Source organism: Triticum aestivum, chromosome 2D (genome assembly GCF_018294505.1).
Source record: "Triticum aestivum cultivar Chinese Spring chromosome 2D, IWGSC CS RefSeq v2.1, whole genome shotgun sequence".
Taxonomy (NCBI): Eukaryota; Viridiplantae; Streptophyta; class Magnoliopsida; order Poales; family Poaceae; genus Triticum; species Triticum aestivum.
In genome coordinates this window covers 440,014,764-440,030,341 of record NC_057799.1, presented here as the reverse complement: position 1 = coordinate 440,030,341, position 15,578 = coordinate 440,014,764, and positions in this window count along the sequence as shown.

Genomic DNA, 15,578 nt, shown 5'->3' with positions numbered 1-15,578 from the left:
ATATACAAGCCAAGTTCTATAATGTAAAATTCCCACTAGTATATGAAAGTGACAACATAGGAGACTCTCTATCATGAATATCATGGTGCTACTTTGAAGCACAAGTGTGGTAAAAGGATAGTAACATTGTCCCTTCTCTCTTTTTCTCTCATTTTTTTATTTGGGCCTTTTCTCTTTTTTTATGGCCTCTTTTTTTCTTTTCTTTTTAATTTTTCGTCCGGAGTCGCATCCCGACTTGTGGGGGAATCATAGTCTCCATCATCCTTTCCTCACTTGGGACAATGCTCTAATAATGATGATCATCACACTTTTATTTTCTTACAACTCAAGAATTACAACTCAATACTTAGAACAAAAATATGACTCTATGTGAATGCCTCTGGCGGAGTACCAGGATATGCAATGAATCAAGAGTGACATGTATGAAAATTATGAACGGTGGCTTTGCCACAAATACGATGTCAACTACATGATCATGCAAAGCAATATGACAATGATGAAGCGTGTCATAATATACAGAACGGTGGTAAGTTGCATGGCAATATATCTCGGAATGGCTATGGAAATGCCATAATAGGTAGGTATGGTGGCTGTTTTGAGGAAGGTAATGGCGGGTGTATGATACCGGCGAAAGTTGCGCGATACTAGAGAGGCTAGCAATGGTGGAAGGGTGAGAGTGCATATAATCCATGGACTCAACATTAGTCATAAAGAACTCACATACTTATTGCAAAAAATCTATTAGTTATCGAAACAAAGTACTACGCGCATGCTCATAGGGGTATAGATTGGTAGGAAAAGACCACCGCTCGTCCCCGACCGCCACTCATAAGGAAGACAATCAATAAATAAATCATGCTCCGACTTCATCACATAACGGTTCACCATATGTGCATGCTACGGGAATCACAAACTTTAGAACAAGTATTTATCAAATTCACAACTACTCAACTAGCATGACTCTAATATCACCATCTTCATATCTCAAAACAATTATCGAGTATCAAACTTCTCATGATATTCAACGCACTTATAAGAAAGTTTTTACTAATCTTGGATGCCTATCATATTAGGACTAATTTCACAACTTAAGCAAATTACCATGCTGTTTTGTAGGACTCTCAAAATAATATAAGTGAAGCATGAGAGATCAATAATTTCTATAAAATAAAACCACCACCGTGCTCTAAAAGATATAAGTGAAGCACTAGAGCAAAAACTATATAGCTCAAAAGATATAAGTGAAGCACATAGAGTATTCTAACAAATTCCGAATCATGTATGTCTCTCTCAAAAGGTGTGTACAGCAAGGATGATTGTGGGGAACTAAAAAGCAAAGACTCAAATCATACAAGACGCTCCAAGCAAAACACAGATCATGTGATGAATAAAAATATAGCCCCTAGTAAAGTTACTGATAGACGAAGACGAAAGAGGGGATGCCTTCCGGGGCATCCCCAAGCTTAGGCTTTTGGTTGTCCTTGAATTTTACCTTGGGGTGCCTTGGGCATCCCCAAGCTTAGGCTCTTGCCAATCCTTGTTCCATAATCCATCAAATCTTTACCCAAAACTTGAAAACTTCACAACACAAAACTTAACAGAAAATCTCGTGAGCTCCGTTAGCGAAAGAAAACAAAACTCCACTTCAAGGTACTGTAATGAACACATTCTTTATTTATATTGGTGTTAAACCTACTGTATTCCAACTTCTCTATGGTTTATAATCTCTTTTACTAGCCATAGATTTACCAGAATAAGCAAACAACACACGAAAAACAGAATCTGTCAAGAACATAACAGTCTGTAGTAATCTGTATCAAACGCAAACTTCTGGAACTCAGACAAATCTACCAAAATAGGACGACCTAGATAATTTGTGTATTGATCTACTGCAATTGGAATCAGTAATTTATCACGTTCTGGTGATTTTAAACAATTGTTTTCGTGAACAGAAAGTTTCTGGTATTTTCAGCAAGATCAAATAACTATCATCCAAGAAGATCCTATAGGTTTCACTTGGCACAAACACTAACTAAAACATAAAAACACATCTAACCAGAGGCTAGATCAAATATTTATTGATTAACAGCAAGTAAAAATATTGGTTTGTCTCCCAACAAGTGCTTTTCTTTAAAGCTTTTTAGCTAGGCATTGATAATTTTAATGATGCTCACATGAAAGACAATAATTGAAGCGCAAAGAGAGCATCATAAAACACGTGACAAACACATATAAGTCTAACATACTTCCTATGCATAGGCATCTTATAGGCAAACAAATTATCAAGGCAAGCAAAAACTAGCATATGCAAGGAAGCGGAAAGAAACAATAGCAATCTTAACATAACGAGAGGAAATTTAGTAACATGAAAATTTCTACAACCATATTTTCCTCTCTCATAATAATTACATGTAGGATCATAAGAAAATTCAACAAAATAGCTATCACATAACATATTCTCAACACGATCCACATGCATGCGAAGTTTACACTCTTCCAAAATAGTGGGATTATCATTAACTAAAGTCATGACCTCTCCAAGCCCACTTTTATCAAAAATTTCATAAGATTGATCAAAATCCAAATATATGGGATCTAAAGTTGACACTCTTCCAAACCCACTTTCAATATTATTGCAAACACTATTATCAAGCTCATATTCATCAAGGGGCTTAAATAAATTTTCAAGATCAAAAGAAGAATCACCCCCATCATGATCATTGCAACAAGTAGTAGACATAGCAAAACTAGCATCCCCCAAGCTTAGGGTTTTGCATATTATTAGCACAATTGACATCAAGATAATTTATTATAACATCATTGTGATCATGCTTTTCATCGAAGGAACTATCAAGTATGGGTGCAATAGCAACGATCTCATGTTTAACATAGGGAACTATAGCAAATTCATCTTTATAAATATTGGCATCATGGCCACGAGAATAGCAAGCATCATGTTCATCAAGGGATATTTGAATCAAATCATCAGAATCATAATTATCTATAGATTCATGCATATCATTATTTTCTTCCTCCATAGACTCCTGCAAAATATTAGCCTCTTCTTGGACAGCAGAGGAGTCCTCAATATATGGTTTAACATAGGCATTGGAAGCATAATTATCATAACAATATTTAAGTATGGCAAAATTTTCAGATTTGTAAAGAGTAGCATCATACATTTCAATCAAAGAAGCAATTTCATAAGCACCCTTAAAAGCAACAAATTCTTCAATTTGTTGAACATCATAGTAATTATAAATACCCTTAGCATACAAAGATACGATTCCATTATCACTAAACTCACATTAGTAGGGAAGGTGTTTCTTAAGGTTTTCAGAGCAACAAGTAAAATCATAAATTTCACAAAGATTCCAAGCATAACACATAAATCTGTTTATTTGATCCCATAAGAGTCTCCCTTTTTCAGACAAACGGTGACGCACAAAATGAACATGCTCATCTAAAATTTTCCCATCAACTAGGCTAGTTGGGGTTTCAGCACGAGCGCATAAGGATCGAAGATGATCCAAGTAAAACACTTTAAGTGGATCCATATCAATAGATTTTTAGCAAGCAAAGATGCAAGCAAATAGAAGGCACATGGTAACTCAAGCAAACAATAGATCTGTCAAGAAAAAGGCAAACGAAAAAGAAGGCGAATAAAACGGCAAGGGTGAAGTGGGGGAGAGGAAAACGAGAGGCAAATGGCAAATAATGTAATGGGAGGGATAAGAGTTTGTGATGGGTACTTGGTATGTCTTGACTTGTGCGTAGACTCCCCGGCAACGGCTCCAGAAATCCTTCTTGCTACCTCTTGAGCACTGCGTTGGTTTTCCCTTGAAGAGGAAAGGGTGATGCAGTAAAGTAGCGTAAATATTCCCCTCAGTTTTTGAGAACCAACGTATCAATCCAGTAGGAGACCACGCTCAAGTCCCACGCACCTACACAAACAAATAAGAACCTTGCAACCAACGCGATAAAGGGGTTGTCAATCCCTTCACGGCCACTTGCAAAAGTGAGACCTGATAGAGATGATAAGATAATATTTTTTGGTATTTTTATGATAAAGACTAAAAGTAAAGAAAGAAAAATAAATGGTAATAGAAATAGCTTGTTGACGGGACATTAATATGATGGAAAATAGACCCGGGGGCCATAGGTTTCACTAGTGGCTTCTCTCAAGATACCATAAGTATTACGGTGGGTGAACAAATTACTGTCGAGCAATTAATAGAATTGAGCATAGTTATGAGAATATCTAGGTATGATCATGTATATAAGCATCACGTCCGTGACAAGTAGACCGACTCCTGCCTGCATCTACTACTATTACTCCACACATCGACCGCTATCCAGCATGCATCTAGAGTATTAAGTTCATAAGAACAAAGTAACGCTTTAAGCAAGATGACATGATGTAGAGGGATAAACTCATGCAATATGATATAAACCCCATCTTTTTATCCTCGATGGCAACAATACAATACGTGTCGTTTCCCCTACTGTCACTGGGATCGAGCACCGCAAGATTGAACCCAAAGCTAAGCACTTCTCCCATTGCAAGAAAGATCAATCTAGTAGGCCAAACCAAACTGATAATTCAAAGAGACTTGCAAAGATAACCAATCATACATAAAATAATTCAAAGGAGATTCAAATATTGTTCATAGATAATCTTGATCATAAACCCACAATTCATCGGATCTCGACAAACACACCGCAAAAGAAGATTACATCGAATAGATCTCCAAGAGAATCGAGGAGAACTTTGTATTGAGATCCAAAGAGAGAGAAGAAGCCATCTAGCTAATAACTATGGACCCGAAGGTCTGACGTAAACTACTCACACATCATCGAAGAGGCTATGGTGTTGATGTAGAAGCCCTCCGTGATCGATGCCCCCTCCGGTGGAGCACCGGAAAAGGCCCCGAGATGGGATCTCACGGGTACAGAAGGTTGCGGTGGTGGAAATAGGGGTTTTTCTCCGTATCTGATGTTTTCGGGGTACGTAGGTATATATAGGAGGAAGAAGTAGGTCGGTGGAGCTACGAGGGGCCCACGAGGGTGGAGGGCGCGCCCGGGGGGTAGGTGCGCCCCCCTGCCTCATGGCCTCCTCGTTGATACCTTGACGTCCACTCCAAGTCCTGTGGATCACGTTTGTTAAGAAAATCACGTTCCCGAAGATTTCATTTCGTTTGGACTCCGTTTGATATTGCTTTCCTTCAAAACACTGAAATAGGCAAAAAAACAACAATTTGGGCTGGGCCTCCGGTTAATAGGTTAGTCCCAAAAATAATATAAAAGTGCATAATAAAGCCCATTGAACGTCCAAAACAGAATATATAATAGCATGGAACAATAAAAAATTATAGATACGTTGGAGACGTATGAGGTATGAATAAGGAATTTGGTTTTACAAGTAAAACTTGGAACTTACGGTTCTTGCGAACATGCATTTTGATAGAAACAGCAAACTAAACAGCAGTAAACGATAGGGAGTATGAGCAAATTAAAAAGCAATTGAGGATAAAGGCTTTAGAAGGACTGACTTACATTAACAGTTAACCCCGGCTTTATAATGCCCTTCTCCATGTCAAGGGAAGGATAACTCAAGAATTTCAGCACATAATCTTCTTCATAAGCATTGCCTGTACTCTACATTTTGTAGAGAGTAATTATAGATATGATAATACTGGAAGGGATAGAGGATAATGAAGATAAGATGCAGATTCATGCTACATAATCAACTACCAATCCCTGGAAGTACAAGCGTTACAGGACAAAATGTACTGACAAGACCAATGGGCCACACTTCTGCACTGGCATTGTCTGTGTATTCAACTTTTTGGTAAGATTAAATATAGATCTGATATCTTTTAGTAAATGGTGGGCGAGGGAGATAAGATGCAGAACGCTACACAATGAACCAATCCCTCTTTCCCATGATACAAGAGTGTTTTGAACACTGGTGTACTGTACAAAACGTGCTTATATTATGGGACGGAGGGAGTAGCTGTTAATGTAAGTACAGTGATAGACGACGTTCAGTCCTTACAAGAGGACTGCAGAGCTAAACCTCTTCAAAAGCAGTGGGTTGATTCTAAATTTATGTAAGAGTACATATGGATCTTATAATGTCCACCAAATGGACGATAACAAGGCTAACATGTGCAGTGATGCTACATAATCAAACAGCTATGAAAGTAAGTATGGTCATACAGGGCAAGAGGTACTCACAAGAGCAATGCAGTGTGCAGTATAGTTGCGAGATTCTGTGGTCCCTTGAGAATGAATGTTCTTCTACTAACAATTTTCGTACAAGTGAGACGTTAAGGCAAATGCAGAAATGTAGTTCAAATTATGATGTGATATCATAGACAGTACCTTACGCTGCAGATGAGACCAATGTGTAACAAGATTATTCCAGTCACTGTCGGATAAATGTAGCACCGGAGACTTTACAGAAATTTCATTTAGAGGCTTCCCATCGAAGTGCGCTTGCCTCAGGTAGGAACGATACTTCATCAACGAGTGCTTGAAAAGCGCAACCAACCCTTGCTCATCTTGACAATCCAGTTTGGTCCTCGCCTATTTAAAAGAATGAAATCTTGTGTCTTCTGTCAGCAGAAACATATGCAGTAATTACCATGAATAACATTAGTACATTACTTACGCGTAAGTTGCGGAGGAAGACTGGAAAATGTTCTGTGTCTGCAGTATAATCTTTCCATGAAGGAAAGATGCACACAAAGTTCCTGCCAACAATATAAGCTTCGTCTTCTAAACTGGGAAGAAATGGAACATGGGTCCTATTTGCTGCAATTGGGGCTCTCTCTAGTTCAAAAAGGGATTTGGCACCTAGATTTGGTGTACTCTTTGCTAGAATGGGGGTTTTGCGTCGTAGAGCTGGTGCTATGTCAGCTGGCATCATCATACTGTTTGCTGCAGTTGGGGTCTATTGAGTTGGGGCATCAGAAATGACCAGTGTGGTAGGGCTAGAGTCTGCTAGAGGTGGGGTGTTTTGCGGGTCAGGTGATATTGCAACTACACCTAATGGTCTATTTGATTTATCAGGTGTCACTACCTTTTCCGAATACTTTGCTTGTGCTCCTCTGTGATCAGCAATCGCCCTCTTCCTTTTGAACGTCTGATACACAAGAACAACATTTGAATGGATAAATATGGTATGATAACAGATGGAATATGTACTGAAAATGGATAGGCAGGGCGTATTCACATACATGATTTGTAAACTAAGTTAATGGCAGTGCAACAAAGTAGAAGCAATGCAAAGCATTAGTTGCAAGATATATGCGACCATTTTAACCGTGGAAAGTTAGAGCAAACACTTTGATGGGTGAATAAGATAGGGCATCTGCCTCTGACTCCTCCACTAGGGAGCTACATTGACTTAGGTCTCCCTCTAGCTCAGAATCACTAATAGGATCATATTCTGAGCATGAATCTGTAGGTGGAGAGCGTTTGCATTGCATTGCATCCAGACTTGATTTCAGTCCCTTAATGCCAAGTTTGACAGCCATGGCATTGTTCTGCTTTATTCTTTTCATGCACGCAAGCTCATAATCATTATGATGCTGTTCAGAATCTGAGATTCATGAAAACATAAAAAGTAGTCAGATTATTTATGGAATGCATTGCGGATTCAACTCGAAGAGTGTCTCCCTATAAACCCCTGCATATGCAAAGTTCACCCCAACCGTGCTGACCAGACCACACACGGAAATACAAACCCCTTATGTCTCTATAACGCAGGCAGACACACATTTCAAAACTGAAGTAGGAACATTAGAATCATATCAAATTCGTATTTGAACAAATAAACCAAGGAATTATGAGTGGCATAATGTTTAGCTTCAAGGGTGAAGTGTTGGTAGTGCGACACAAAGCAAGTAGGTAGATTGTATTCCATGTAAAAGATCATAGCCTATGTAAAAGCTGGAAATGACACTTTCTTTCTATAAATTGCAGTGTTTCTTGCCCACACATGATGGAAGAGATCACACAGAGAAATACTATTCACTCATGTCTACGGTTCCAGTATTTTGAAACAGGGTGGTCCACCCTAAAATAATATTGACAACAAATATGAGAAGGCAAGCATAGATGGAGTGAATCAATCATTTACTTGTGAGCTCACTAGGACAAGTATGCAGAATTGTAACTGTAGTAAGAGACCGTCCAAAATCTGAATCAAAAAGTTTGTCTAGCACTTACTGTTTGCAACTAATCAACGTGAATAATTGGATATCATATCGAATGAGTAAGAAAGACAAGTAAAATTGTCAACAAACCTGGCCTGCAGTAGTAATCTGGGTCAATGTCACTACGACCAACAATCCAAAATGACTAGGGTCTGTTCCTAGGGCCGAAATTTTGAAACCCTGTGAACTTTACAGGTACTAAAGATTACTGAAATACATCTGAACCATTAAGTGTAGGTAGCACTCAGCACACAACAAACCCTAATGACAGTCCTGCCTAATGAGTAATGAATCAATTAGAAAATGGGTGATGAGGAGTGGCTGCTGAAGTGCTGAGTATTGAGGACGTATCTCAGGATAAATCGGGTTGGTGTGGTGGGTGTTGCACGCCTGAGCCCTGAACGGACTGGGAAGGTAGGCACAGCGGCGCTCCCGGGCAGCGGTGACGCTGTAGGGCGAGCGGCTCCTGAACTCCTGCTAGTACGACGTCTCCTCCTAGAGTCATGTCATCTGGGGACGGCAAGTCGCCGGTGAGGCAGGTGGCTGGGGGCGAGTAGAGATCAGAAGCGCGCAACAGAACAGAGGGGAATCGGGGCCTGGGACGACCCAAAATCCCAGGGTGGGCCGGCCCACCGTGGGCACCATGTAGAGATACACACCCGAGCGGCGAACATGCATTTTCGAAACTAAATTAGGAACATTTAGCTGACCAATTAAACGACTCTGTTTTAATAATATCATATTCGTATTTGAACAACTAAGCTTGTTTAGCTTGATGGGTGGAGCAGTGCTATTATGACACGAAGCACGTATTCTGATCGTATAGTGATCATAAAAGGGGGAAACCCTAAGCATTTTTTTAGCAAAATAGGGTTTCCCCTCCAATTTCTATTAAATAAACCACCACGGAACCAACATGATCAATTAAACCCTAAGCATGATCAATTAAACTGTATTATGACTGTGCCATGGCAGATTTAAAGCTGCAAACCGGAGAAATGATATTTAGCATCCATTGTTTGCTTCGAACTAAAAACTAAATTCTAAGAGCTGAAAAGAAAGTAGAGTAACCAAGTTACGATCTATTTTCTGGTTGAGATCAAAAATTTGGGGAGATATGAAGTACCACCTCTCTTTTTGGCGCCGTGTAGGCATCGGGGGTGCGATGGCTATCGGTGGCATTGAAGCAGATCTGCGACGGTAGACGGGTGCATCGGGGGATAAGTACCGTTGCGGTGGAAGAGAAGGTCGTGTGAGCGGCCCCGGCAAAGAGGGCGACGGCGCCGATGAAGCGAGAGGACGCGAGGCAAGGCTCTTGGTCCGTCGCCATGGATGAGAAACGTCCATCTCTAGCAGTGGACGACGCAGTCTTGGTAGGCGCTTCGGCATGGTGGAGGACGGTGGCGATGGATGGGGTGGAGGACGGCGGCGATGGATGGGGTGGCGGACGGAGGAGGTTGGTGTGGGGATGGTGTTCTAGCGCGGACGGTGTATGAATGGGAAAATGGAGGGAGAGGTACGGGGAACCATGTTTTTGGGACGCGCCTGTCTGAAATATGGGAAAGTTACAAAGTTAGCCCCCGTTTAAAATTTGGACGTCTCGTCGGTTGGGGATAGGACGGTAATCTCGCATCTCACCAATATTTGCCCAGAGCGATTTCGGGCGAGGAGAGGGTGTTTTGGCGCCCATGGTTGGCGCCCACGGTGTATGAACGGGGCTGACAGGTAGGGCGGTTGTGTCACGTCTGAGTGAAGTTACAAACCTGCCCCTATTGAAAATATTTGCCTACATCGATTTCGGCTGAGCCGATTTTGTTTTTCCGCCGACCGTGTATGAATGGGGAAATGGAGGGAGAAACAGAGGTCTTTCGGATGAGCTTGAATCAAATGTGTTTTGCCGCCCATGTTTGGCACCCGCCGTGTCAGAATGGGCTCAGGGGCGGTCGTGTCACGTCTAATTGAAGTTACTAACCTACCCCTATTGAAAGCAGTGGAAATCAGGCCGATGGATTGTCCGTGTAATGGGTAGACAGTAATTTCCATCTCCCAAACACTTGGATGCGGGCAGCCGACGTGGGAATGGACATTTTGCCGCTTCTTTCGAATTTTGGGACAATAAGCATCCACGTTTACCCTGGCAACTAAATTCGAATCCATTTTGTATTCCTATATGAATATTTATAAATCATTCTATGTGTTTTTATATATCTTCAAAAGCACGACAAAGATGTATTCCACTGTCATATATGAATATGATTTACAAATGCCGATACTCAAATTCAGAAGCCAGAATCCAGTTTAAGGTGAATTTGAATATTTGGAACACTTTTTGTCCAACTCAAATGTCACACGCAGCATAATGTGTACTCCCATTTAGATATGTACACAAGCGATGTATCAAGATTTAAATACCGAGTCAATCAACCAAGAATGTGAAGGAAATATGCCCTAGAGGCAATAATAAAGTTATTATTTATTTCCTCATATCATGATAAATGTTTATTATTCATGCTAGAATTGTATTAACCGGAAACATAATACATGTGTGAATACATAGACAAACATAGTGTCACTAGTATGCCTCTACTTGACTAGCTCGTTGATCAAAGATGGTTAAGTTTCCTAGCCATAGACATGAGTTGTCATTTGATAAACGGGATCACATCATTAGGAGAATGATGTGATTGACTTGACCCATTCCGTTAGCTTAGCACTTGATCGTTTTAGTTTACTGCTATTTCTTTCTTCATGACTTATACATGTTCCTATGACTATGAGATTATGCAACTCCCGATTACCGGAGGAACACTTTGTATGCTACCAAACGTCACAACATAACTGGGTGATTATAAAGGTGCTCTACAGGTGTCTCCGATGGTACTTCTTGAGTTGGCATATATCGGGATTAGGATTTGTCACTCCGATTGTCAGAGAGGTATCTCTAGGCCCTCTCGGCAATGCACATCACTATAAGCCTTGCAAGCAATGTGACTAATGAGTTAGTTGCGGGATGATGCATTACGGAACGAGTAAAGAGACTTACCAGTAACGAGATTGAGCTAGGTATTGAGATACTGACGATCGAATCTCGAGCAAGTAACATACCGATGACAAAGGGAAAAACATATGTTGTTATGCGGTTTGACCAATAAAGATCTTCGTAGAATATGTAGGAACCAATATGAGCATCCAGGTTCCGCTATTGGTTATTGACCGGAGACATGTCTCGGTCATGTCTACATAGTTCTCGAACCCGTAGGGTTTGCACGCTTAACATTCGGTGACGATCGGTATTATGAGTTTATGTGTTTTGATGTACCGAAGGTAGTTCGGAGTCCCGGATATGACCACGGACATGACGAGGTGTCTCGAAATGGTTGAGACGTAAAGATCGATATATTGGATGTCGTGGTTTTGTCACGGCAGATGTCCTAGAGAAAGGACTTAGTCATGGAGCCATCGCTACGGGTTAACTTAAAGGGTTAAAGCGGACAAGGGACGCAAGAGAGTTTTATACTAGTTCGGCCCCTTACGATGAAGGTAAAAGCCTATGTCTAGTTGTGATGGAATTGCTGGGGTTTCGATGACCAGGGAGCGGATACGCTTTGCCTGAGTCTCGAGTTGTTGTCTGTTGTCCTTGAACCGCCGCCGGGTCGTCCCCTTATATACATGGGTTGACGCCCGTCGGTTTACAGAATCCCGAGGCTGGCTCATAATCGTGTCCGGCTCGGTATCTGCTACTTCTATCTTACAACACAAGTTTACATATCAATGCTGGTTTATGTCTACAGGCCTTAAACCGGCTTTGGGACCTGGGCCTTCATAAAGCGTCATCGCCTGTCTTCATGGACTTCAGATACAAATGAACTACTTATGGGGTTAACCTGGCCTCTCCTGGCCGGTTTACGCCCAGTGGTAATATCCCCAGCATTAGGTCCCAGATTGATTTGAACTGGTTCATGTCAATCCTCAATACTTAAGAAAATTTCTTCTTCAACATCTTCACATAATCTTGTAAACCGCCGTGACATCATCTTCTAGGACCATGGGTAAACCGCTGTGACATCACCTGTTATTTAAAACTATGTATAATCCACCTTCATTAATGAGCCTCCGACAATCGAGGCGACAGCTCCGCCTCATATCCAAAATTTAGGCTCCTCGATTTTCGCGCCTGACGCTTATCTTTCTGCCCTTATAAATAGGGCCAGGGGGTCTTTCCATTTCCCCCCGTATCTCTTCACCTCATCTTCTTCCTTGCACTACCCATCCGTTGGAGCTCCGCCGCCACCGTCGACCTTCGTTTGTTCCTCCGCGACGGCCACTGCATCAACCTGATCGGACCATAAAAACGCGGCAATCCTCCGCTGCTTCCTCGGCACCAGTATGTTCCTCCTTTCTTACTCCAGATCGACCATTAGGGTTCGTCGTTCTTCGTAGTTCTTCGAAGTTCTTGAATCTGTTTGTTTCTCTTTAGCAGTACCAATGGCTAGTTTAGATCTGCTTTTTCCAAAGCCTTTATACTTTAAACTCCTGCTTCCTTGTTAGAACATCTGCCTTGTATAAAACTCATCTCAACTTGGTGAACCTTTAACACGCTGGAAATTAGGTCAGAATATATTTTGTTTTTCCAATGCGCGGTAGATCTGAAATTACCATGGCAAGATGTGAAACTTGTTTCTTCTTTCACTTATACACTTTTAATACCAGATTGGGCGGTTTAACTTCATATACAAAATGATGACCCAGTAGATACCATTAGTCACTTGTTGAACCGCCAATGCATTCATCATTGTACCGTTTCCATTGTCAAACTTCGGTTTACGAATAACCAATTCCGGTTTAACAATATGCTTACATCCTTATACCGTTGTATAGTTGTCCATTGTAAATCTTAAACCGGCAATAATCATGTTTCAGATCTTTCATTGCCATGTTCAAGCAAGTCTATGAATGCAATTGGACTCCTTCTCGAGTATAAAACCGAAGAATAGTTAAACAATCTTGTTAAAACAGGCGCTTTAGCCAAGAAAGATGTCATCCACTGGAGGGTCCCTGGCCCGGAAAATCCTCCTACACCCAAAGATGGGGAGGTAGTCGTGTTTGCGGACCATCTGAGTTGAGGTTTTAGCCCTCCCGGTTCGAAAATTTTCCGAGATGTACTAGCCAATTTCCAGCTGCGCCCTCAAGACATCGGTCCCAATTATGTGACCAACATCTGCCACTTCCAAGTCTTCTGTGAGGTTTATCTACAAGAGGAACCTACAGTCGAACTGTTTAGGGATTTCTTTCACTTAAACCATCGCACAAAGTTCACGGATGGACCCAATACGGAACTGGGCGGAATGGCGGTTCAGAAAAGGAAGGAAGCCACTTTCCCTCAGCCCAAGCTCCACAGTCACCCCAAAGAGTGGAACCAGACCTGGTTTTATTGCAAGGATACATCTCCACCTGATGAAAACCCCCTGCCAGGTTACCACCCTGAACGCCTGAGCAACACACATCCTTTTCCTCAGAGATTGACTGCAAAAGAAAGGGCCAACTATGCTCCTCAATTATCGAAGCTTAGAGCCTTCATGGCAAACGGTTTGACAGGAGTTGATCTTGCTCATTGTTGGATAAGCTGGAGTATTCTGCCCATAAGCCGGCGCTCCAGTTTGATGTGTGAGTATACGGGGAGTTTGAAGGATGCTTAGTGGCACAGTGACATCCAGCTTACATATGCAGAAGTCACTGAGGCTGTAAAAAAGATGCTGAACGAACCGAAGGCTGTCTGTGCCCAAACCGGACTACTCCCTTTCTGCACCTTCAACAAACCACCAGCTGTAAGAATCATATAATATTTTTATCTAAAGTTGCTTCTGTCCAAATATTCTCTGAAAGTGTGATTATTTTCTGACAGGGTGATGATCCGTTCTGGAACAAGAAACCACCACAAGACAAACCGGTGAAGCCGCAAGACAAACATGTCAAGCCGCAAGATAAACCGGTCAAGCCAGTTCGTCCAAAGACCAAGGTTGTTAAAAAACCTGCCAAGAAAAGGACCACTGCATCCTCCGATCTACCAGCTGATGACGATGTGGGCAATCCAGAATCAAAGGTAGAACTTGACTCTCTTGGTTCATTTTTCGTACACCTCATTGACAATGATTATTATCAGGATGACGCTGAAGGCAGTCATGCTGATGATGTAGAGGTAATCATTATTTCGTCCGATTCAAATCCTCTGCCGACATCAAAAATCCGTCGAGCAAACCGGAAAGTATAGTTTTCTCAGCCCCTTGCTTACTTGGACCCAAACTTTCTTTTGAAGACACAGCAGCACGAGGCTCGCCGCACAACCCGGCACAGCGGCCAGGTAGTTACCTCCGCCGGTTTACCGAACACTCCGGTTCGGAAACGCCGATCAGAGGTCTCTTATCCCCTTGACACTTCATGCCCCAAAGCGGGTTGTTTCCGCCAGCCTCTTAACCTGCCTGATTCAATTTATCAGGGTACTTCTCACTCATCTTCTGGCGAATCTTCGGCCACAAAGCTTCCACCCCTCCAAACGGTTCTTGGGTGAGTCATACACTTACTTTTATCCTTGATATGTTATTTTAATATATATTGTACTGATCCTCTTGTTTATTCTTCTCAGCGCCAAGCCCAGACCCAGCAAGAAGGCTCGGTTGAATAAACCGGTTGATGAGGACGTGGCTGTTGAACCGGAGAAAACTCCAGATCCTGAAGAGACCAACATTGATGCCATACTGAATGACCCTCCATCTCAAGATCATGACTTCGTTGCTGAGCAGGTAGAAGTTGACACCACAAGCCATGCTGACCAGCCAACCAGCCCTGTCCGAACTGATGACAAACCGGTCAGTCTAGTGAAAGATACTGACAAACCGCCAACCCCAGTAACGGCTGCTGATGACAAAGACGATGATATTATGATTACTGGCACTGGCCATACCACTCCTGGCAATCCAGTCGCTTTGTCAAAGCATACTGCCAAAGATGAGCTCTCTGCAATTGGCAAAGGCAAATGGAACGCTGATTTGTCCAATTATGCCCATCTGAATTCTCAAGACCTTCACTCCGGCTTCTTGAACCGTCTATACACCAGCCGTGACTATGAAGCCGGTTTGGTAAATTTGATGAAGGAGCGATATGAGGTAACTACATAAGTGTTTGCAACAATGCCTCCTAACTTCAGCTTATCAACTCCAGTAGCCCCCAAGTAACGGCTTAGTATACCAATCTAAACCGGGACTTAATAACAATTTCATGTTTGCAACAATGCATCCTAACTTCACTGATGTAGCCCCCAAGGGCCGGTTTAACTTTATAAAGATGAACCGGGACTTT